Below are 9066 nucleotides of genomic sequence, written 5' to 3'. Positions count from 1 at the left end.
TTAAAGCAAAGAATTTGACAAGAAAGTAGACTAATCGCAAATAACATGGGAAGAGGCGGTGGGAGTATTTCTGTCTCTGAAACATTAGCTGCTGAGTCCCTTAAGACTTCGCTAGCTATCCTTTCGAGTAGCCGTTGCGGGGCAGCGGTGAGAGGCGAGGAAGAAATTATTTGTCTAATATGCTACGGCGGCTGCTATAGCACATACTTTTCTTAAAACGGCAAACGTTATATTCCAGAGCTGATTTATAATAAAATTATACGTTTTTCTTTTTTTCCGACGGCGCGGCGGCGACCCGCGGCAGTGTATGAGATAGGTATCCCATAGCCCATCTTTTTAGATTAAGGTTAGCCAAATATAGTTTATTAGTAAGGTAGAGTACCCAATTACTGACCGATTTGGCCTAAAAACTCACAAAATATAAAGTTGAGCGACAACATATCAAAAAACAAATTGATTTCTTAAAATCTAATATTAATGTTCATCACATTAATGTTATTAAAATTGATGATGCGGTTTCAGAGTTCTATCATGTATTGAATATGGCTATAGCTTTGTTTGTGCCTCTTAAGAGACTTAAAACTTCGTCTTTTCCCAGTTAGTTTTCAGGGAAGTTAAAGTACTTGATCCAGCAAAAGAAAATTTTATATAAGAATTATCAGTCTAGTCATACTATTGCAGACTACAAAGTCTTTTCAGATCTTAGAGCTAGGTGCGAAACTCTAACGGAGACTTGTTACCAGAACTTTATTTCAAATTTGGACCAATTACTTTATACAAACCCCAAGAGTTTTTGGTATAAGTTTAATAACAAGAGAGCAACAAATAAGCTTCCTGATTTGATGACCTATAATAATGGGTAGTTTGCAGGTTGTGAGCAAATTGCAGAGGGGTTTGCCCAATTTTTTTCTACCGTCAATAATGGAGGTAATAATGTTTTACCTTCTCGGCAGGGTGGTGTAAAAATGACTATTCCAAATCCTAAATTATCTGTTGGATTAATTTTCGATAAGATCTTTCGATTACCCCTTAAACTTAGTGCTGGCCCTGATGGCATACCCAATTAGTTTTTGAGAAAATCTGTATGTGCCCTCTCTTATCGCCTCTTTATTTTATTCATTAGGTCATTAAACTTGACAATTTTTCCATCCCAGTGGAAACTTAGTTTTATTACGCGTATATTTAAATGTCGTGCTGCTAATGAAATGATCAATTACTGTGTGTGTGCAGTCTGCCATTCCAAAACTTCTACCCACAGTCGCGGCAAGTCCGCTATTAGAAACTTGTTGTTATATCAGGGTGCTCTATTGAATGCTTTGGAGAGCGGTGAACAAGTAGATGTAATATATACAGACTTTTCCAAGGCATTTGACAGTGTCAACCATGGCTTATTACTAGAAAAATTTGACTTTTCAGATTGTTTAGTGATCTGGTTTGTGAGTTTTCTTTCTTACATATTTCAGCAGGTACAAATTGGTGATACTATGGGGTTTCAAAGGGTGGGTATTGTTCTCCTCTGTTGTTCAATATTTTCATTAATGATATTGTGGTTTGCTTTGAAAGTAGTAATTTTTTGTTGTTTGCCGACGTTTTAAAGGGTGATCTTATCTGAATAGATCGTATGAATGGTGTGTTGATAGTAGTTTGGCTTTGAATGTGGGTAAATGCAGTACCATTAGTTTCTACAAAAGAACCAAACAGGTAATTTCTTCCTATATTCCTGCTGTGCATATCACTTGTTGTCTCTTTGTTGGAGTATGGATCAATAATTTGGTCTCCTCTTTACATGAATAGTTGTATGGCACTGGAGAGAGTTCAAAATAAATTTTTACGATTCTGCCTTTATAAACTTCACATTCCAGTTTCTGATGACCATTGTTATGATGAAGCAATGAACTTATATGCGAATATGCGAAGTTTAATTAAGAGACGCACTGAAAACGATTTAATGCTTATTTATAAACTTTTAAATGGCCTTATGATTTGTCCCGAACTACTTGACAAAATTCCATTTAATATTCCACACCGTAATCTGAGGGTAAATCGATTGTTTCTTTGCGTCAGCATCGTATCAACTATGCTGTGAACTCGCCTGTCGAAAGAACCTTCAGGCTAGTAAGCTCTACTGGAATTGAAGTTTTGGGAATTTCCTTATTGCATTTTAGGAGTCTTATTAAGAAATTGGAGGATTTTATTTTTTTAAATAATTTTGCTCCATGATTAATAATTTGAAGTACATTTGATCATTGTCATTGATAATAATATATTTTGTTTTTTCTTAGCTAATTTTGCATTGTTAATTGTTCAGATTTTGAGAGATTATTATTACTACTGCTAAACCAGTTTAATTATCCTTGGTATTAAGATTAAGTCTGATAATTATTGTTAATTAATAATTAGTGGTTAGGTAGTCTAGCTTTTATTTCTTTTTCATCAATATTTATAATTTTTGTAATGGGGTTGATCCCGTGTATTGATTAAATAAATAAATAAACATTGAAAAAATAACCCCTACCACGCTTCTAATTCTTTTCTACAGGAAATATTTAAATGAAGACATGAGCGCACCAACGGGATTTCAGACTTCCACGGAGTGTCAAGTCCTAGAGAGTCGTACGGTCGGGTGTAAGGCAAATAAACGAGAAGTAGGTACAAAAAATATTTAATATTTTAGTTTAAATATAGTTTTGGTATGGGCTTTTTAGTTTTTTTTTAGGTTTTATTGTTTTTTTTTTTAAATATTATACTTTAATATTGCGATGGTCAACATATGGAACATTATAAAGGCCACTGAACCAATAAACTGTCTGATCGGTCACTAACTGGATGAGAGCAATTTACAATTTTATGAGACTTATAAATTATGATTTTGATAATACATTATATAAAACATATTGAATAACGAATTGATCAAATTATGACCATATATTTATTTGATTTTTTTTATTAATTTCTAAACATAGGGTCAATAAATGGCTTGCAGGCCCGGTCATAAATTGGTACTCCCATTTTTCATTAGTAATAGTTTATATACAGTGCGAACGTAAAGGTTGGAATAAATTCATTAAAAATTCAGGGGTATGTTCAAAAAAAAAACGCTCGGACATGTCGTTTATTTTTAACTGCGGGTTTTCTTACTATAATTTTATGTATACAGGGTGGCCCAAAAATAAGTTACGGTCATCAACGTAATTTTTTTAAATGTAAACACCTATTTTTTATTTTAGATTTAGGTTCTACATCAAATTCTAAGTACATTTCATGTACCATGTCCTATACCTAAACTCGACCGTTGACAATTGAACACAATAAAAGGCTATTTTTGGAAGAGTTATTTATATCAAGCAACCTATCAGTTATTGTTTGGTTATTTACATTTGTGGTTGGTGTTTTTGATTGTTAACTTGTCACAATTTGTTGACATCAAATAATTTTGAGTGAATTTAGTTTGATTTAGATGCCTAAGCAAAGTTTTGCTTGTGTTAAGTTTATCAAAAGATAAAATTAAAATTTCAAAAAATAGTACGTCTTAGTGAGCGAGAGCGAATAGAGATTTTGATGATGATTGGTTATGGAAACAGGATGCGCACTCAGATGGAAGTCTGTGAAATTTATCATGCCAAGTATCCTGATAGGCCACGTATATCTCAAAGTACTGTCAGTAAAATAGAACAGAAATATCGGGATTTGGGTCATGTCAGGGATAATTATACGAAAGGTCGGTCAAGTATATCAGAAGAGAAGCAACTAAATGTTTTGCTGGCAGTTGAAGAAGATTGCCATAAAACGACTCGCAATATTGCGTTAGAAAATCAGATATCCCAGATATCCGTCGTTAAGTATTTAGGTATAAATAAATGGCACCCTTACAAAGTTCAATTAGTTCATGAACTAAATGAAGATGACCCAGATAGGCGTTTAGAATTTTGTGAGAGACTTATGGACTTGTGCCATGCTAATCCACAATTTTCAAAAAAAATTGTATTTTCTGATGAGGCAACGTTTTGCCTTCATGGTAGTGTAAACCGGCAAAACTGCCGATATTGGGCTACTGAAAATCCGCACTGGATGATGGAGTGCCACAGCCAAGTCCCTCAAAAAGTAAATGTTTGGGCGGGGGTGATTGAAAACAGGGTTATAGGGCCCTTTTTCTTTGAAGGATACTTGAATGGTGAGAGGTATTTAGAGTTTTTAGAAAATGACTTGGTTCCATGCCTTGCCATTTTATACCCCGATCCAGAAGACCCGGATATATTAGATAATTCCTTATGTATTCAGCAAGATGGAGCTCCAGCCCATTACACTCGTCCCGTGCGCCAGTACCTGGATACCGTTTTCCCTGGACGTTGGATTGGTCGGAGGGGTGCAATTGAATGGCCGGCCAGATCGCCGGATCTGACTCCTTTAGATTTTTTTTTGTGGGGGTATCTTAAGTCCAAAGTTTATGTTAATCGACCAAACAACATTGAAGACTTAAAAATTAGAATAACGGAAGAAATAAGATTGATAGAACCTTCTGTTATCGATAACGTTTTACAAGAATTTCAGCATCGACTGGGATATTGCCAAGAGGTTCGTGGCAGCCATTTTCAACACTTAATAAATTAATTAAAATATTTTTATGTATTCTTGCTTGATATAAATAACTCTTCCAAAAATAGCCTTTTATTGTGTTCAATCGTCAACGGTCGAGTTTAGGTATAGGACATGGTACATGAAATGTACTTAGAATTTGATGTAGAACCTAAATCTAAAATAAAAAATAGGTGTTTACATTTAAAAAAATTACGTTGATGACCGTAACTTATTTTTGGGCCACCCTGTATACATAAAATTATAGTAAGAAAACCCGCAGTTAAAAATAAAAATCGACATGTTCGAGCGTTTTTTTTTGAACATACCCCTGAATTTTTAATGAATTTATTCCAACCTTTACGTTCGCACTGTATATTTATTTTATATACCTACATGAGTTTTGTTCAACAAAAAGTAATGAATATTATTATTTATAACCCATCAAATAAATAATTTTTTTTATATAGTAGTATATAGTTGCAAACTATATAATTGTAAGATAATCTAATGACAACTTTTTTTATTATTAATAGCATTGAATGGCAAATAAATTATGGTCAAGAATTGGTACATTGACACAATACAATACAATGCAGGTGAACGAATAAATGACTGATCGGTCATAAATTGGTTTTGACAACTTAAAAAATGTTTTTTTTAATATAAAACTAAAAACTAAATATTTTTTCTGATGTTCACTTTAAATTATATACACTAAAAAATATATTAGCCACATAATAAGACTGCAGTTTGCTTCTCATTTTATAGTTTAATATACATATTATAAAAATATAAGGTCAGGCTCACAGTTCAGTCACATATTATCACAGTTTTCTATGGTCGTTTTTCAACCTTAAACATTAAGAATAATTTTTTATACTATTTTTTCTCATAAATTTTGCTTGAAATTCAGTGTAATAAGAATATTGATATAATGATAAAATCTAAAATATTATGTGATTTTGAAAGCTATTTTTTTTTTACAGAATGCCTCACCCTGCTAAAAAAAACAAGCTTTACACGCACGAGACACTCCAAAATGCCCTCATTGAGCAACTCTTATTTATAAAAGATCAGGAAAGCTTCCATTGGAAGGAAACTGTGGACCTTTAACTCTATTGTCTTGTAAGGAAGACGAAATATTGGTGAAATGGTTAATTCATCTAAGTGACATGGGTTTTTCTGTAACAAGAACTCAGTTAGCTGATAGTGTAGAGCCTCTGTTTAAACATTCGAACAAAAAAATTCTTTTCCTAATGGGTGTCAACCTTTCTGAAATAAACATAATAAGGTGGCATGCAGAGGTCTCAACCTACATTCGAACAAATAATCTGCAAGATATTTTAAAAGAACCCAAGCAAATATACAATTTTTATATTGTAAAATATGAAGAACCATATTTTCCTGAAAAAATTTTGGAAGTTGATGAGAAAAAGCAGTATAGATTAACTGCAATGACAAGCTGTGGAAATAATTGAAAGTCAAAGTCAAAATATAATTTATTTGCTAAGTTTACAAACTTGTGCTAAAAGCTTCCTAATCCTAGAATTTATAATACTAGTATTTATTTGGTTATACAGGATACAGGATAAAAACAGAATACAGAATCGATTTTGATTGTACATAGAAGCATATTTTATATAATCAAAGAAAAAACCAAAAAAGAAGAAAAGAAAAGGTAAGAACCAACATAAAACAAGAATAACAAAAAAAAAATCTGATCAACAGATATATAATTAATTTTAAATATTAAAATGAGTCGTTAAAATACTCTTCAATGCTGTCGTAAGCTTTTGGTAAGATTAATTTCTTTAGTTCTCTCCTAAACTTTTTAGGGTCTGTAACAGTCCTAATCGAAAAAGGAACATGATTAAATATTTTACGACTAATAAATATAAGAGAGCTTCTCGTGAGGAGGTGGGGATTGGAAGAGATAAGCTGTTTACTTGACGAGTATTATGACTGGTGCAGGATAGTGGACTAACGGACTTATGTATGAGTGTTGCAGTTTTCAATATAAAGAGTGAGAAAACTGTTAAAATTCTTTTAGCTACAAAAAGAGGTTTACAAGAGACTCTCAGACCAACACCACACAGATACCTTAATGCTTTTTTCTGAATAGTACAAATGATGTTAAGGAGCCCCTTGGAGCACAAACCCCAAAATGGCAACCCATAACGGATATGAGAATCCATTAAGGCGAAATAAACTGAACCAGCAAACAACCCCCCAACTCATGCCCGGCAACCCTGACTGCAAAACAATCAAAAAAAAGTTTAGCAGCGAGGCCCAAAACGTGGTTGTCAAACCTTAAACACTCATCAATGAAGAGGCCGAGAAATCTACAATAATCGCCACCATGTAGTGGGCTCTGCTCATCAAACAAAAAATCCTTTACATTACACTTGAAGTCCAGAACAAAAGTCTTATCAACATTGAGTACAAGCTGATTGCAGATGCACCACTCTTTAATTTTGTGAAGGTCCTCTACTATGAGAGATCTGACTACTTTTTGATATTTGTTATGCCACAGAATTGTAGTGTGATCGGCAAACTGAACCACTAGTCCATGCAGTGATAGAGAGCTTAAGTCATTGACGTATAATAAAAATAAAATAGGACCTAACACTGACCCTTGAGGTACACCACATTTAAGGTGTGCTATCCCTGACGAAAATCCAGATGCAACCACCCTCTGGGTGCGACCAGACAGGTATGACTTCAACCACCCCAAAGCCACTCCCCTAAATCTATAAAAATCAAGCTTTGACAGCAGTAATCCATGATCCACACAATCGAAGGCCTTGGACAGATCACAGAACACCACTGCTGCAGCGTCCTTGGAGTTCATAGATAGATACACACTTTCCAAGAGTCTGAAAATGGCATCCTGCGTGCCCTTAGATGACTGAAATCCATACTGATTAGGGGACAGCACATCATATTTGGTCAAAAAAGAGACAATTCTCTTTTTTGCAAGCCGCTCAAGAACCTTGGAGAGGGTAGACAAAATTGGGGATATGGGACGGAAGTTAGAGGGTCGGTCCAAGCTACCACCTTTATGAAGAGGGATAATCATAGCTTCCTTTAAACAGAATGGGAACTCTCCCTGAAGCAATGACTGATTGATTGCCCAAACCAAGCATGTGCCAGGCAAGTGGCCTAGCACTGTGGATATTTTGTGGTATCTAAAAGTGGCTGTTATATATACTAAATTTTAAGGGGGTCAATTATTGGCTTCCCTGTACATTTTATAGAAAAAATTTAAGATAACTTTTTGAAGAGACAAATCTGACAAACAAAACTTGTGCAAAGTTTCAAAAAATTTTAATACGCGAATCTTGAATTATTTAATTAAATGTAATTGCAAAATTACCAAATTTCTTACATTTTTTCTGTAAAATGTACAGGGAAGCCAATAATTGACCCCCTTCAAATTTACATGGGATTTCCTATGTTCCGCTCGGCGGCGCAACACCCGGTATAGACAGTTGTTGACTGTCGACGTTCCATGTAAGCAGTAGCTAATTTAACGCATTGTTTTTATAACGCAATAGTTGCTGTTTTATAATATGATTTCATTGCTATTTTTTGTATTTTAAGGGTGGTTTAATGATCATTGAGTAATTTTATTCATGACGACAGTAAATTAAAAATGTTTTTTTCTAAGAAAGTGTGCTTTTTTAAGTAGGACTTAAAAGTACCGTCAGGAATTTTATTATAAAATAAAATGGTTTTATAAGAAACTTGTCTAAAGATTTACCCTTGGACAATGATATTTTAATGGATGAAGAAAGCGATTCTGAAGATGTGGAATTTGATTCAGAAAATAATTTTATGGATTTTATACATGTTACTGCCAAAAGCGATATTGCACTAAGCACTACAGAGCCACAACCGTCGTGCTCGTATAACTTTTCACAAGCTTTTCACTCTTCTCAGAAAACTCTAGATTTGGCTCAGGTAGAGTCATCACATACAAAAATAAACAAAACAAAAATAGAACAAAGAAGTGAAAAGGTGTTTGCTGTAGGGGATAATAAAAACAAGTTACGTCAAAAAAATATGGCCGCAGAAATTTTGGAACGCGAAAAAAAAATGAAAATCCAGAAGATCAAACAAGAAATATAAATAGAAAGTGGACCAAGCAAGATACAAAACGAATGCCAGAGTTTAGTTTTCCTGAAGTTCCTGTGGAAACTAAATTTATAGATTGTGATTCTTGTACAGATGTTTATTTGCGGTTGTTGGGAGAATCATTTAAAGACATTGTTTTTCAAGTAATATTTATGCAACACAAAAAAATAAATATTTAAATTTACCATGAGAAGAGCTCCTGGCTTTTATTGGGATAAATTTTCTAATGGCCTATCACTGTTTACCTGCATAGAAGCATTATTGGAATACAAGTGAAGACTTGGGACTTCCCATTATTTCAAAATGTATGTCAAGAAATCGTTTTGAAGAAATTCCAAAATATCTTGCAATGAT

This window comes from Anthonomus grandis, chromosome 11 (assembly GCF_022605725.1).
Source record: "Anthonomus grandis grandis chromosome 11, icAntGran1.3, whole genome shotgun sequence".
Lineage (NCBI taxonomy): Eukaryota > Metazoa > Arthropoda > Insecta > Coleoptera > Curculionidae > Anthonomus > Anthonomus grandis.
The sequence above is the reverse complement of the archived record's forward strand: the minus strand, read 5'-3'. Positions refer to the sequence as shown.